The sequence below is a fragment of the Dasypus novemcinctus genome, chromosome X, assembly GCF_030445035.2.
Source record: "Dasypus novemcinctus isolate mDasNov1 chromosome X, mDasNov1.1.hap2, whole genome shotgun sequence".
Taxonomy (NCBI): Eukaryota; Metazoa; Chordata; class Mammalia; order Cingulata; family Dasypodidae; genus Dasypus; species Dasypus novemcinctus.
Genome location: NC_080704.1, coordinates 114,441,836 through 114,458,140, shown reverse-complemented (window position 1 = coordinate 114,458,140; position 16,305 = coordinate 114,441,836).

The window sequence follows — 16,305 nt, the reverse complement described above, 5'->3', positions numbered from 1 at the left end:
ACCAGATTTCAAAGACTTAGTACCGAGAAAAGAATGTAAAATGCCTCATTAAGATTTTCTATGTTTATTATATGTTAAAATTGTATTTTGGATATATTGGGTTAAATAAAATAACCCAATAAATTTATTTCACCTGTTTCGTTTTGCTTTTTAAAATGTGGCTATTAGAAATTTAAAACTATATATGTGACTCACATTATCTTTCTACTGAACAGAGGCTGGTATAGATGATAAGTGTTGTAACAATTCATAGAAAGAAAAGACTAATGAACATCGATGGGACTTAAGTCAGGACTTGGTTACAAATGATGGAAACCCAACTCAGCTTAAGAAAAAAACTAAAAATGAACACACAAACAAAATGATGAGGGAATATTTTATTGTCTCAACTGAGAAGTCTATGGAATATATTTGGGACTGCATGAGGCCATCTCATCCAATATGTGAAAAGAACACAGCTGAGGGAAGTGGACTTGGCCCACTGATTAGGGCGTCCATCTACCACATGGGAGGTCCGAGATTCAAACCCCGGGCCTCCTTGACCCGTGTGGAGGTGGCCCATGTGCAGTGCTGATACGTGCAAGGAGTACCATGCCACGCAGAGGTGTCCCCCGCGTAGGGCAGTCCTACGCACAAGGAGTGCGCCCCATAAGGAAAGCCGCCCAGCGTGAAAGAAAGTGCAGCCTGCCTAAGAATGGCGCCACCCACATGGAGAGCTGACACAACAAGATGACGCAACAAAAAGAAACACAGATTCCTGTGCCGCTGACAACAGAAGCGGACAAAGAAGAAGATGCAGCAAATAGACACAGAGAACAGACAACTAGGGTGGGGGGGAGAGGGGAGAGAAATAAATAAATAAATAAATAAATCTTTTTAAAAAAAAGAACACAGTTGAGACAGACAGAGTTCCAATGATACTGTTTGATTCTCACACTCACAGTGCTCTAAGTAAGCAACCCTAGCAGGAAAAAGAGTCTCTTTTCCTCTAGGTTCTATAGAAAAGTCCTGGGGAAGATCCTGCTTGGCCCAGTCATACCTGTGTTTGGAGGAGAACAGAGCAGTGTAATGATTAGCTTTACTAGGATGACATGGAGAGGATGAAGTGTTCCCCAATAGAATCAGAAGAAGAGAATTAGGGAAAAGTATGTGAAGATAAGCTGCTGAAAGCAATATACCAGAGATGGATTGGCTTCTAAAATGGGGATTTACTAACTTACAAGCTTTAAGTTCTGAGTCTGGGAAAAATGTCCAGACCAAAGCATCAAATGATACTCCTTCTGTGAAGACTGGATGGTGGTGATCCTGGACTCTTTTGCCAAATAGGAAGGCACATGGTGGCATCTCCCTTTTCCTCCTGGTCTAATTGTTTTCATCTTCCTGGTTTCCATGGCTTCCTCTCTCAGCTTCTGTGAGTTTCTCCTGAAATCCTGTGGCATTCTTTCTCTCTCCATATTCATCCTATTTATTAAGGACTCCAGTAAGAGAATTAAGACCTACCCTGGGCCAGGCCTTACTGAAATAATCTAATCAAAATGTCCTCAAATGAAGTAACCTAAATAATAGGTTCACACCCACTGGAATGGATTAGCTCTAAGGATCTGATTTTCTGGCATCCACCTAGCTTCAAACTGTCACACCATTTTTCCACACAAGAGGTAATATAGGGTTTTCAAAATGTGGTATCTGGACTAGCAGCATCAGAAGCACCTAGGAGTTTGTTAGAAATCCAAAATCTTGGACTCCACCCCAGACCTTCTGAATGAGAGCTCTGGAGTTGGGACCCAGCAATCTGTGTGTGTGTGTTAATAATCCTTCTAGGTGACCCTGATGCATACTGAAGTTTGAGAGCCACTGGTGTAGAGAATCTGGAGTCAGATGGTTTGGGTTTAGCACCCAGCTCTACCACTTACTACCTACATGAACTTGGGCAAGCTACTTATACCCTTGTGCTTCAGTTTTCAAGTCTATAAATGGGAATAGTAGTACTTTGCTCTTGAGACACCCTCTTTTATCTGTGTGCTCTTAATTTCAGTGACACTACACTTTTCTGGTTTATCTTATATGTCACTCAACCTTCAATCTATTTTGTTGGTTCCTTGTCCTCTGCTTGACCTCTAAATGTTGGAGGACTCCAAGTCTCAATTCATATACCTCTACCTCTTTCCTATTCTATTCTCTCTATATATTATGTCATTAAATCCCAAATTTAATATCTCCAATCTGACATTATTCCAGAACTTGAGACATGTAAACTTACCTGTTTGACACTACCATTTGGAATTTTATTAGGCATCTCAATGTTAACATGCCTAAAACTGAACTCTTAGCCCCTTAGTCTCTCCACCAGCCCCTTTTCCCTGAGCCTTTTCCTTTTTAGTAAATGATCACACCATTCATCCAATTCAAGAAACCCCGGAATATCCTTTTACGCCCTACATTCAACCCATCACCAAAACCTTTTGGCCCAAAATCCAAAAAATATAAAGAATTGTCTGGTTTTCTATCTCTGCTCATTACCACCCTACTCCAAGGCACCACCAAGTCATCTCTCAGATTGTCTATTTGCAATAGTTTCCTAACTTGTTTCTCTGCTTCCACTTTCATTGTATTACAGTCTACTCTTCAAAAGCACCAAGGAAATTTTTTTAACTGTAAATTTGATTACCTCACTCTTCTGCTTAAAAACTTTCAATAGCCTCTCTACAAACTTAGAATCAAATTCAAGCCCCTGATCCAGGCCCACAATATCCCCATAACACAAACCCTGCCTGTCTCTACAATCACCTCTCACTACACTCTTACTGGTTGCTCATGACATCCCTTTCATACCAGCCTTTTCTGTATTTCTCCAAAATGCCAAGTCCCTTCCTGCCTTAGGGCTCATTTGCTAACTATTTCCCCACCTATAAAAGTTCTCCTCTGGGTATGTATACGGCAGGTTTTTATCATTTAGATACCACCTCCTCAGACAGTTGTTCCCTTACAATCCAATCAAACTTAGACCAGTCTATCTCAATCACATCACCATACTTTTTTCCCATAGCACCTAACAAAGCACCTTCCATTATATATTTCTTTATGTATTATTTTTTTTAATTATTGTGCTAACATTTATAACATAAAATTTTCCCATTTTAACCATTTTAAGTGTAAAATTTAGTGGTATAAATTGCATTCACAATGTTACACTACCATAACCACCACCAATTACCAAAACTTTTTCATTACCCCAAACGGAAAATCTGTACCCAGTAGGCAATTGCTCCCTATTCCTCACTTACACTGGCCCCTATGAACTTCTAATCTACTTTCTGTTTCAATGACTTTGCTTGGTCTAGATGTTTCGTTTTAGTAGAATCATGTGTCTTTTTTTTGGTCTGGCTTATTTCACTCTGCATAATGTTCATTCATGTTGTATCATGTATCGGAACTTCTTTGCTTTTTATGGCAGAACAATACTCAATTGTATGTTGTTTGTGTGTTTATTATGTCTTTATGCACTAGAATGTTAAGTTCCATGAGAGCAGGGATTTTGTCTATCTTACTCAGCAGTGCTAGCACTGCTGGCACATAATAGGCCCTTGATAAGTATTTGCTAAATTAATAAATCTTCTCAAATAGTATGAGAAAGAGCTCTTAGAAAGTGGATATTTCTTCATCTACTAGTTAAAACATGCCATATGAGTTCCTACATACATGTCTATATTCACACCTAACTTTGAGCTGTTTTTGCTCTGAGCAACTTATAGCATATAGAAAGGTGGTCAATATATATTCATGGAATGAATAAATGACGGACTGGACTTCTATGTACCTCTTTTCTGTCTCTCCTAGTACATAGACACAAGCAAAAGTGATGATTCTTATATATGCTTGGCTGTTATATTACCATAAAAGTACTGCCATCCAATATGTGATCTTGCCAGCCTTTATTATTGGCCACCTTTCCTAACGTTGCTACTTTACCATAGCTATCTTTGCTGAGAAGGCAAAGTAACCAAAATAGTTTTAGAAGTGGTTTTCTCTTCCAGACTCCGTGGAAATCATAGTTTGAAATTGCATATTAAAAAGAAAATAAATTGCTCACCAAAGCTCAGTCACCTCCACAAAAAAAAAAAAAATACTGCCATCCAAATGAAGGAAGAGCACTGCCTATGTGTAATAATGGAAGAAGGTAACAGTTAAAGCAGTTAGAAAAGGCAGTATCAGAGTGACAAAAAGTAGTGCCTGCTGCAGGCTGGTGATGGAGGGGGTCAGTGGGGAGTGGGGAGATGGAGTGTTTAGGCCATTGCAGTTCATAAGAAGGTAGAGATTCTCTGACACCGTAGATTTGAGGTAGGGTAACCACCCATCTCAGTTTGCCTTGAACTTCTCTGTATTTAGCACGGAAAGTCCCATGTATTGCGAAAGCCCCTCAGTCCCAGGCAAACCCAGACTATCGGTCATACAAGTTCAGAGGCAAATTGTTTTAATTCTGCTACAGGTGACCCCCGGGCCACACTTTGAGACTTATTGCAAAATGGGTAGAAGACTCTATGGCAGCCCAATTTAGCTCACCAATTCTGATCCTTACTCTGATTCCAAATAATAGGAAATAATATGGTTGCTCAGCTGCTGCTGTACTCTTTCCATCTTTAGCCTAAAAGGAACACTTTGTAAGTCTTCACTTGATTCAAGAAGATTGCAAATGCAGGGCTAAGTGATTAAACCTCTTACAGATAGAAGAACACTTAAATGCCTAAATTGCCTGAGTACTTTAAAAATAGGGAGAAATGGCCAAATTGTGTCACCTAAAAAGTTTTAAAATAATCAACTAAAAGGAACCACTCAGATTGTGAGTGGCATAATATCATTTCTTCCCAGTCTGCTAACCTTTTTACTTCAATGGTTATGGGCAGAATTAAGAGATCTTTGAAATGTTAACTTTTATATCAGGGCTGTAGATGCTGTCACCAGAATAAATTTAAATTCAATTGATGAAAGGTTGTCAAAGGACATCAATTGTTCTTTCCTCAATCATCTTCAATTCTTTCAAAGATTTTCTGCTCAGTTTTCACTGCAACTTGAAATCCATTTCAGTTTATGCACCTTAGATTTCACAGTTGAAGAGTAGACAACGTTTAGTTCCAAATAAGCCATACTGAAGAAGGCCAACTGCCTTAGTAAAGCTATAGTTTCAATTTAGATGCTATTTATGGTTTTAATTAGGTTAAAAACAATGATAACAAGAGGACTACCAATCCACACACTCACAGATTTTAAATCACTAGAGCATCCGTATGCGAAGATTAGAGATTTAAGAGAATATTTTAAAGAGATTTAATGGTGATTAGGGACCAGGTGGGTAGAAAAGAGAATGAGGAGTCTGATATTTTCAAGGTAGTGGTCAGGCAAGATTGGTAGCTTTGAAGTTTTGGATTATCTAGGTCATGGAGTACTGTATACAACAAAGATATAGAAAGGAGCAACCTCTCCATCTGTATGTTTAACAAGCCCTTCAGTTGAGTCAAGCAGGTGGTTTTTGGACCACACTTCCATAATCTACAGAGTATGTGGATAGGTAAAAGATCAGCACAAGTTTTGGTAAGTGGGAATCTGAGTGAGAAAACAAATATTTGGCAGCCTGGCAAACTTAGTGAGTTCTCAAAAAATGTGTTACATTATTGATTGATGGAAGAAAATTGTGTATAGTAGTTTATTAAATAAATTCTTATATTGCTACTTTTGAAATACTTTTTTCCTCCATCTCTGGGGAAATTGTGCCCCATCTCAAGGCCTGGCACAAATACAGCTTCCTCTGTGAAGCTTTCCTGGATTTCATGCCCCCTACCCCCAAAAGATGTCATCTCTGCTAGGACAACAGGGGGTTATGGAAAGGTATTAATGCTTGGGTTCAAGGGAGTGTTGGGAGCACTGGAAATAGCTGGCTGGGTTGGAAATGTCAGGAAGTATCCCTTTGTACTTTGAGTTTACGTACCGGAGTAGGGGCTGCTACAAAGGAAGGAAACTGATGGTCAACTAACAGCAAAATAGATGAGGCCTAGTCCTCCTGATCGGTCAGAAAAATGAATCCAAATGTCAAGTTGGAAGGAAACTGATAAACCAATGAAAAGGTAACCCAGACCTAGTCTCCTGATTGGTCTCAGTGGCAAATTCAAACCATGTAGCAACCTCCCTCTTTATCTGTTGTTAACATCCTAACCTCCTTCTAGAACATCCTTGCTTTTTGATCTTTGCCTGTGGAAATTCAGCCCTTTTCTCCAAGGTCCACCTCAAATTAAAGTCTCTTCTGTGAAGCTCTCTCTGATTTCCTATCTCCCATCTAAAACAGGAATATAAGCCTTCTCCTATCGCAAACGGGCACCAGAAAGAGGGTGTCTGTATTGTTGGAGATGCTAGGATGAGAGAGATGGGAAGAAAAGACATAAGTTTTGTATTAAGGTTTTGCACCTGAATTTGATTACTTGCATAGAGGTTGCAATAATAAAGTAACCAACTCAATCCTCTGGTGGTAAGGGCTAAGACAATAAGGCAGGGTAAGAGGGGTGAGGGCAAAGATTGGCAGTGACACCTAAGGAAAAAAGATAGAACTACTAATTAGGCAGAGTTGGGCTTTGAACCCAGGTTCTTACTCTAAACCCATGAAATTAAACTATCAGTTCCTTTCAGACTTCAGTATGTATTAGAATTACCTAGGGAGTTAGTTAAAATGCAGATCTTGGACCCAGAACCTGAGAATTTGAGTAAATAGAGGGGCCCAGGAATTGGCATTTTAATAAACTCAACAATTAATTCGAACCAGTGGTAAAAGGACCACATTCTGAGAAATTTTTCTCTATTTCCTTGGTGCCAAACCTACACCCACATTCATTATTCATAATAAGCAATGTGATAAGACACGTCATTTTAAAAATTTATGAACACCAGTAATAATATCATGTCCTTCCATTTTTACCACTCCCTATTCCAGAGAAACTCTTTCATTCTCATATTTATCATGATGTCATCTTCCTTGACTTTAACTCATTCTTTCTCTCTTTATGTGCCTCTTCCAGGCATGCAACCACTTAGGCCCCATGGTAAGTGCCTTAGTTTGTCAACCTCCCATGACAAATACCTCCACAATGGGTTGGCTTAAACATCAAGCATTTATTGTCTCAGAGTTTTGAGGCTATAAGAAGTCCAAAATCAACCTCACATATATATTTTTAATGTAATATTATTACAAAGTCAATAAAAAAAAACCTCATTTGCCATGCAAATAAATAAATAAATAAATAAATAAATAAATAAATAAATAAATAAATAAATAAAAAGAAGTCCAAAATCAAAACACTGGGAAGGCTTGCTTTCTCCTGGAGTCTGTAGGTTCTGATGCTGGCTACTGGCAATCTTTGGTATTTGTATCACTGTCTCTTGTTACATAACAATTTCCTCTCCTTTCTGCTTCTGATACTTCAAGGTTTTTATAAGGTCTCCAGTAATATGAATTAAGACCTATCCTGACTCAGTTGGCTACACCTTAACTAAAATAAAATCTACAAAAAAGTCCACTTTACAATGGTATCACACCCACAGTCATGTAGATTAAGATTAAGAATATATTTTTCTGGTGGTGCTGTGTTGGTTTGAGTCATTTCTGAATCCCCAAAAATTATGTTCTTAAATTGAACTTATTGTGAACCTTTGATTAGATTAGATAAGCCAAGGGCTATTTGATTAGATTTGTCCAGTAGGGCAAAACTCAGGGTGGGTATTAATCCTCTTACTGGAGTCCTTTATTAACAGATGAATAAGAAGCTTCAGACACAGGAGAAAAGTTGTAGTGACAGAGAGAAGCCTACAGAATTTGAAATCAATGAATCTGGGAGAGAGAAAAGCCACAGACAGAGCAGGATAAAACAGAGCTAGCAAGAGGTACAGAGGAGAGGGGAGAGACAAGTGGACATGGCCATGTGCCTGATTGCCCACAGCTGAGCTTGTGGAGAAAGTAAGCCTGGTGGAGAAGGAAGAGACCAGTGAAGCCTCCATTGTGCCTTGTCATGTGGTAGAAGTCCAAGATCAGCAGCAGCCTACCTTCAGTGAGACAGCATCCCTGATGATGCCTTGATTTGGGCATTTTAACAGCCTCAGAACTGTAAGCATTTAACCTAAAAAATTACCATTGTACAAGCCAACCTGTGATCCAAGATGGCCTCATGGGGAATGGAAGGCTGCACTCCTCCTCCAGAAACTGCAGGAAGTTGAACATGGGTAACTAAAAAGATATAGATTAAGTGGAACCAAGTGTTCAGAAAACCTTTAACACAAAACCAAACAAAAATAAAACCTTAGACTTGATAGAGAAAATAACCAACTCAAAAAGACCATTGAAATAAACAGATGCCTAGACATCAGCAAAAAATTACAAGCCATAATAAGAAACAAGAAGTCTTGACCCAGTCTAAAGAACATAATAAAAAGCAGGAAGAGATGTACAATGTGGAAACAACTAATCAAAGATGTCCAAACAAATGTCCTTAATCAACTCAATGAAATGAAGGAAGAGATAAAGTGTATCAAAAAGACACTGGAGAAACATACAGAAGAAATCGTTAACATAAATAAAAAGATAACACTTTATGGTGGTGAAAGACACAATGCAAGAAATTAAAAATACACTGGAGGGAAGCAGAAGTGGCTTGCTGATAGAGTGTCTGCCTACCATATGGGAGGGCCCAGGGTTCAATACCCAGGGTCTCCTGACCCATGTGGTGAACTGGCCCACGCGCAGAGCTGACACACGCAAGGAGTGCCCTGCCACACAGGGGTGCATCCATGTTGTGGTGCCCCATGAGCAAGGAGTGCACCCTGAAAGGAGAGCTGCCCCAGGTGAAAAAAGTGCAGCTAGGCCAGGAGTGGCACCACACACACAGAGAGCTGACTGGGCAAGATGATGCAACAAAAAAGAGATGCAGTTTCCTGATGCCACCGAGGGTGCAAGCAGACACAGAAGAGTACACAGCGAGTAAACATAGAGAGCAGACAACTGGGTGGGGGGAAGAGGAGAGAAATAAGTAAAATAAATCCTTAAAAAATACACTCAAGAAGGTAGGCAAGATGGCGTCTGAGTGAGTGCACCTCATAATCTCTCCTTCAAAGAAGCGGCTGAGTAGGGTCGGAGTCCTATTGGACCACGTTGTTTTGGGTGCTTGCAGGGCAGGAGGTGTCTGAACATCAATTTGGTGAAACAGTGACAGAAGAGATTCTTGCAAGAGGTAGAATTTTGGGTCTCTTACACAGAAGTCAGAAGTTGTGGGTGGGACACTTCCCCCTAAGGCTGGTGGCCCGACTGCAGTGATTCCTGAAATCTTTGTTGTATTGAGGTGTTCCCAAACCCTGAGCAGGCTGTTTCGGGGCTTGCAGGGCAGGAGGTGTCTGGATGTAGATTTGGTGAGATAGGACAGAAAAGATTCTTGCAAGAGGTGGAATTTTGGGTTTCTGACACAGGGGTCAGATGTTGTAGGTGGAACCTAACCCCTAGAGCTGGCGGCCTGGCCACATTGATCCCTGAAAACTTTGTTGTGCTGTGGTGTTCCCAAACCCTGTGTTAACCGGATGCATGGTTCCCAGGTCTGTATCCCCTAAACCCTGGTAGACCACACTCCAGAAACTCACACACCTTGAGTCAGCAATATCACGGACTTCCCATCCCCGAACCCACCACACCCTGAGATACATCCGAGGTCCTTGATTACCCTCGCCCTCCCCGTTTTTTGTTTTTGTTTTTTCTCCTTGAGCTTGGAGGAGTGTACCATCACCTGGGGAGAGTCTGGGAAGAAAGGAGAAGTGAATCTGCTAAGGGAGCCCAATTTACCTAAACGTCCTGAGATGGGAAACTTGGTCTGGGAGAAGGAGGAGTCAGAAAATCAATTAGACCTCCCCTAGGACACCTAAGGGGGAGGGACAGTACAACATGCTATCCAAACTTCCAATAGCATATTTGGGGTTTCTGGTGAAGTGTAGGTGCTCTCACACTGGAAATAAAGACACATAGTCTTCTGTGTTGAGCTGGTTCAACAAGGACCTACTTGAATCTCCTACTGGACCTCTCAGGAAACTTTCCTGCTGCCCTGGGAGAGAGAGAAGTGAGGGAGGGAGAAAAAGGGAAGTTCAGCTCCCTAAGCATTTTATTTAACTGCAAAGAGGATTCCTAACTTGAAACGTTGGTTCTTTTATTTTTTTATTTTTTATTTTTTTTGTTGTGGTTGCTAATATTGCATTGTCTCCTGGTCTTTTCTTCCATTTTATCCCCCAAGGTACTTTTTCATTTACTTAGCTTTTTTTGTCTTTTTCTTGCTTGTTCCCCCCCCTTTTCTTTGGCCCCCCTTTTCTCTTCTCTTTTCTTTTTCATTTCTCTCTTTTTCTTCTTTTTTATTTTATTTTCTTTACATAATAGGTGCTGCATGGAACGATTCACATTTGCTGTGTTTCCTCATCCTCCATTTCCTCTTTTCCATGCATATTGATTTTGGCCACCTACACTATCCCCTTTCACCTACATCTTTCTATCCTCCATCATCTACTGTTTCTCTTATATTCCACCTCTCTTTCTTCGGCCCCCAAATTGACTGACATTTTATTTCTAATACCTTTGTTCTCCTTTCTGTATTTTATCCACTCTTGATATCATTGTCTTTCTTTTCTATTTCCCTCTCTCATGAAAACACTGGCCTTTTAATTCATACTATATTCCTCCCCATATTCAGTTGACTGTCTCATAGGTACTCTACTTACTGCTATAACTCTACACAACTTACATGAGTCTGATATCCATTGTCCTAGATCTCACATTTTGCTCTGTTAATGTTTATTATCAATACTACTTTATACATTTTCTTTTCTTACTCATTTTGCTTTCCCAGACCCTAATATTTTCCATCAAAGTGAAATTAGCCAGCAAAAAGAAAATAGAGTAAGAAGAACAAAGTGACAAAGAGAAGACATAACATGTATGCAGGAACAGAAACTAATTAATCCCCAAGATTAGACAAAGAAGCTAAGGAACTGATTAAACCCATAACGATAAAATGATGACCAGACAGCAACAAAAAACTACAAACAAAATCAATAATCAGGAAAACATGGCCAAATCTAAGAACAAACTAAAAACCAGGAAGAGGAGCAGAACAGTGGACAAGTAATTAAAGATCTCAAAACATATATTAGAGACAACTTAATGAAGTAAAGGAAGAGATTAACAATATGAAGAAAGCAATTGGAAAGAATACAGGAGAAATTGCAGACATATCCAAAAAGATAACACATATAATGGTGATGAACACCACATTTCAAGAAATCAAAAATACACTCTCAGCAAATAGCAGCAGATTAGACGAGATAGAGGAGAGAATTAGCGATGTGGAAGACAGGACATCTGAAATGAAACAGATAGTAGACCTGATCAATAAAAAGATAGAAAAAATCCAACTGGGACTTAGGGACCTGAATGACAATGCAAAATGCACACATATGCATATTATAGGCATCCCAGAAGGAAAAGAGAAGGGAAAGGGGACAGAAGGGCTGTTGGAGGAAATAATGGCTGAAAACTTCCCAAATCTACTGAGGGAGATGGATGGATGTACATTTCCAGGAAGCCCAAAAACGCACCCCAAACATTATAAATCCCAACAGGCCGACCCCAAGACATATACTTGTCAAATTATCCAAAATTCAAGACAAAGAGAAAATTCTAAAAGCAGCAAGAGAAAAGAGAACCATCACATACAAGTGAGGCTCCATAAGATTAAGTGCTGATTTCTCATCTGAAACCATGGAGGCAAGAAGGCAGTGGCATGATATAGTCAAGGTACTAAAAGAAAAAATTTCCAATCAAGAATACTCTACCCAGCTAAGCTAGCATTCAAAAATGATGGGGAGTTCAAAAATATTCACAGATAAACAAATTAAAAGAGTATGCCAACAAGAACGTGCCCTTCAAGAAATACTAAAGGGAGTTCTGCAGGAAGAAACAAAAATACAGGAGAGGCAGAGATGGAGGACAGTGTAAGAGCAAAAAAGACAAAAAGAGAAGGAAACAAACAAAATATGACAAACCCAACTCCAAGCAAAATATGGCTAACATAAATAATTCCTTGAAAGTAATAACACTGAGTGTCAATGGATTAAACTCACCTGTCAAAAGATTCAGACTGGAAGACTGGATAAGGAAATAATACCCATCTATATGCTGTCTACAGGAAACACACCTTAGACCCAGGGAATCATGAGGTTGAAAGTGAATGGCTGGAAAACAATCTTACAGGAAATAATAACCAAAAAATGGCAGGAGTAGCTATATTAATATCAGACAAAATAGACTTTAAATGTGAAACGATTGTGAGCGACAAAGATGGATACTACATATTAGTGAAAGAGATAATCTTTCAAGAAGAATGAACAATCATAAATATTTATGCCTCTAACTAGTGTGACTCCAAATATGTGAGGCAAACACTGAAAAAACTAAGGGAAGGAATAGATGCCTCTACAATTATACTGGGCGAATTTAACACACCACTATCAACTTTGAACAGAACATCTCAAAAGAGAATCAATAAAGAAACAAAAATTTTGAACAGTATATTAGAGGAGCTGGAACTAATAGGCATATGCAGATCATTACACCCAAATACAGTAGGATATACATTTTTTCTCAAGTGCCCATGGATCATTCTCCAAGACAGACCATATGCTAGGCCATAAAGAAAGGCTCAGTGAATTCAAAAAGTTTGAAATCATACAAAATAATATCTCTGACCACAGTGGAGTGAAGCTGGAAATCTGCAAGAGACAGAGACCCAGATTTCACAAGATATGGAAATTAAACAGCACACTCTTAGAAAAACAGTGTTTCAAAGAGAAAATCTCAAAAGAAATCAATAACTACCTTGGAGCTAATGAAAACGGTAACACAACATACCAAAACTTATGGGATGCTGCAAAAGCAGTACTGAGAGGGAAATTTATAGCCATAAATTCATACTTAAAAAAAGAAGAAAGAGCAAAAATTGAAGAACTAACTGCCCATTTGGAGGAATTAGTAATAAAACAACAAAGTAATCCCACAGGAAGAAGAAAGAAAGAAAGAACAAAGCTAAGAGCAGAACTAAATGAAATAGAAAACAAGAAAGCACTTGAAAAGATAAACAAAACCAAGAGCTGGTTCTTTGAGAAGATCAGTAAAATTGACAAACCCTTAGCTAGACTAACAAAGAAAAAAAGAGAGAAGATGCAAATACACAAAATAAGAAATGAGAAAGGAGATATCACCACTGATCCCACAGAATAAAGACTATCATAAGAGGATACTTTGATAAATTATATTCCAAAAAAATGACAATTCAGAGGAAATGGACAAATTCCTAGAAACACATAAGCAGCCTATATTGATGAAAGAAGAAATGGATGATCTCAACAAACCAACCACAAGTAAAGAGATAGAATCAGTCATTAAAAACCTCCCAACTAAGAAGAGGCCAGGGCCAGAGGGCTTCACAGGTGAATTCTACAAAACATTCTGGAAAGAAATAATGCAAATCTTGCTGAAACTCTTCCAAAAAATCGAAACAGAAGGAACATTGCCTAACTCATTCTATGATGCCAACATTACCCTGGTACCAAAGCCAAACAAAGGCACCACAAGAAAGGAAAATTACAGAACAATTTCTCTAGTGAACATAGACACAAAAATCCTCAGCAAAATACTTGCTAACCGTATTCAACAACACATTAAATGAATTATACACCATGACGAAGTGGGATTCATTCTGGGTATACAAGGATGGTTCAACATAAGAAAATCAATCAATGTAATACACCATATAAACAGATTGAAGGGAAAAAATCACATGATTATATCTATAGATGCAGAAAAAGCATTTGACAAAATACAGCACCATTTCTTGATAAAAACACTGCAAAAGATTTGAATACAAGGAAATTTTCTGAACATGATAAATAGTATATATGAAAAACCCACAGCCAACATCGTTTACAATGGTGAAATCCTAAAATCTTTCCCTCTAAGATCAGGAAGAAGACAAGGATGCCTACTATCACCTCTTCTATTTAACATTGACTTAGAAATACTTGCTCGAGCACTGAGGCAAGAAACAGACATAAAAGGCATTCAAATTGGAATGGAAGAAGTCAAAAATTCATTATTTGCAGATGACATGATCCTTTACATAGAAAACCCTGAGAGATCTACAACAAAGCTTCTAGAACTCATAAATGAGTTTAGTAAAGTCACAGGTTATAAGATCAATGCACAAAAATCAGTAGCATTTCTCTACACCAATAATGAGAAAGCTCAGGAGGAAATCAAGAAAACAATACCATTTACAACAGTAAATTAAAAAAGCAAACACCTAGGAATAAATTTAACTAAAGATGTAAAAAACTTATACACAGAGAAATACACAACACTGTTCAAGGAAATCAAAGAAGACCTAAATAAATAGAAGAATATTCCCTGTTCATGGATAGGAAGACTAAATATTATTAAGATGTCTATCCTACCAAAACTGATCTACACATTCAATGCAATCCTAATAAAAATCAACAAAGCATTCTTTAATGAACTAGGAAAACTAGCTATGAAATTTATTTGGAAAGGAAAGAGGCCTCGAATAGCCAAAGATATATTGAAAAAGGAAAATGAAATTGGAGGAATCACAATACCTGACTTCAAAACATACTACAAAGCTACAGTAGTGAAAACAGCATGGTATTGGCACAAGGAGAGACACACAGATCAGTGGAACCGAATTGAGAGTTCTGATATAGAGCCTCATATATATAGTCATATAATATTCGGTAAAGCCACCAAACCCTCTCAACTGGGAGAGAATGGCCTATTCAACAAATGGTGCCTGCAGAACTGGATATCCATATGTAAAAGAATGAAAGGGGATTACCACTCACACCTTACACAAAAATCAACTCAAAATGAATCAAAGACCTAAATATAAGAGCCAAGAACATAAAGACTTTGGAAAGAAGTGTAGGGCAGCATCTACAGGTCCTTGTAATAGGAAATGGCTTCATGAACTTCACACCAAAAGCACGAGCAGAAAGAGAACAAATAGATAAATGGGACTTCCTCAAAATTAAAACCTTCTGTACCTCAAAGGAGTTTGTCAAGAAAGTGAAAAGAGAGCCTACACATTGGGAGAAAATATTTGGTAACCATATATCTGATAGGAGACTTATAACCTGCATATATAAAGAACTCCTATATCTTGAAAATAAAGACAAACAACCCATTTTTAAAAATGAGAAAAAGTTTTAAACAGACACTTCTCCAGTGAAGAAATACAAAAGGCTAAAAAGCACATGAAAAAATGCTCCAAATCTCTAGCTATCAGGGAAATGCAAATCAAAACTACCCCATTAAGATTGGCAGCTATGAAAAAAACCAGAAGACTACAAGTGCTGGAGAGGATGTGGAGGAATGGGAACACTCATCCTCTGCTGGTGGGAATGCAGAAGGATCCGGCCATTCTGCAGGACAGTTTGGCGGTTTTTCAAAAAACTAGCTATAGATTTGCCATATGACCCAGCAGTTCCACTGCTGGGTATATACCCAGTAGAACTGAAAACGAGGACACAAACCAATATCTGCACACCAATGTTCATAGCAGCATAGTTCACTATTGCCAAAGTTGGAATCAACTCAAATGCCCATTAACAGATGAATGGATAAACAAATTGTGTTATACACGTACAATGGAATACTAACTCAGCTTTAAGAACAAACACAGTACAAACACAATTGATAACATGGATGTATCTTGAGAACCTTATGTTGAGTGAAGCAAACCAGGAATTGAAGGACAAGTTCTACATGAACTCAGTGGTATGAAATAAGTAAACCGAGCTGCCTCAGAGACCTGGAGACTGGATGATAGTCATAACAAAAACTGGGGGGTAGAGGAAGGATGTAAGCTGACACCTACATGGGTGAAATCTATGAGCTGGAGGTAAGTATTTGTACAAGGAAAGGATAAAATGGGGGCATAAGGTTACCTTTGGGTGGGGCTTTGTGGGCCTCAGGGGGGCTAGGGATGGGAGGATGGGTAACATTGCCAAAGAAATTGGGGGGAAGGTGGGGTGACATATGTACATAGGAGTTTGTCAGCTATTTGGTTGATACTATAATGCTGAGAAAACTTTTTCAAAGATATAATAAGGAAGGTTACCTGTTTAAGATGCTTAAAGGTGATAATCCAATGCAAGACAGGCTTCTAGGGAGTA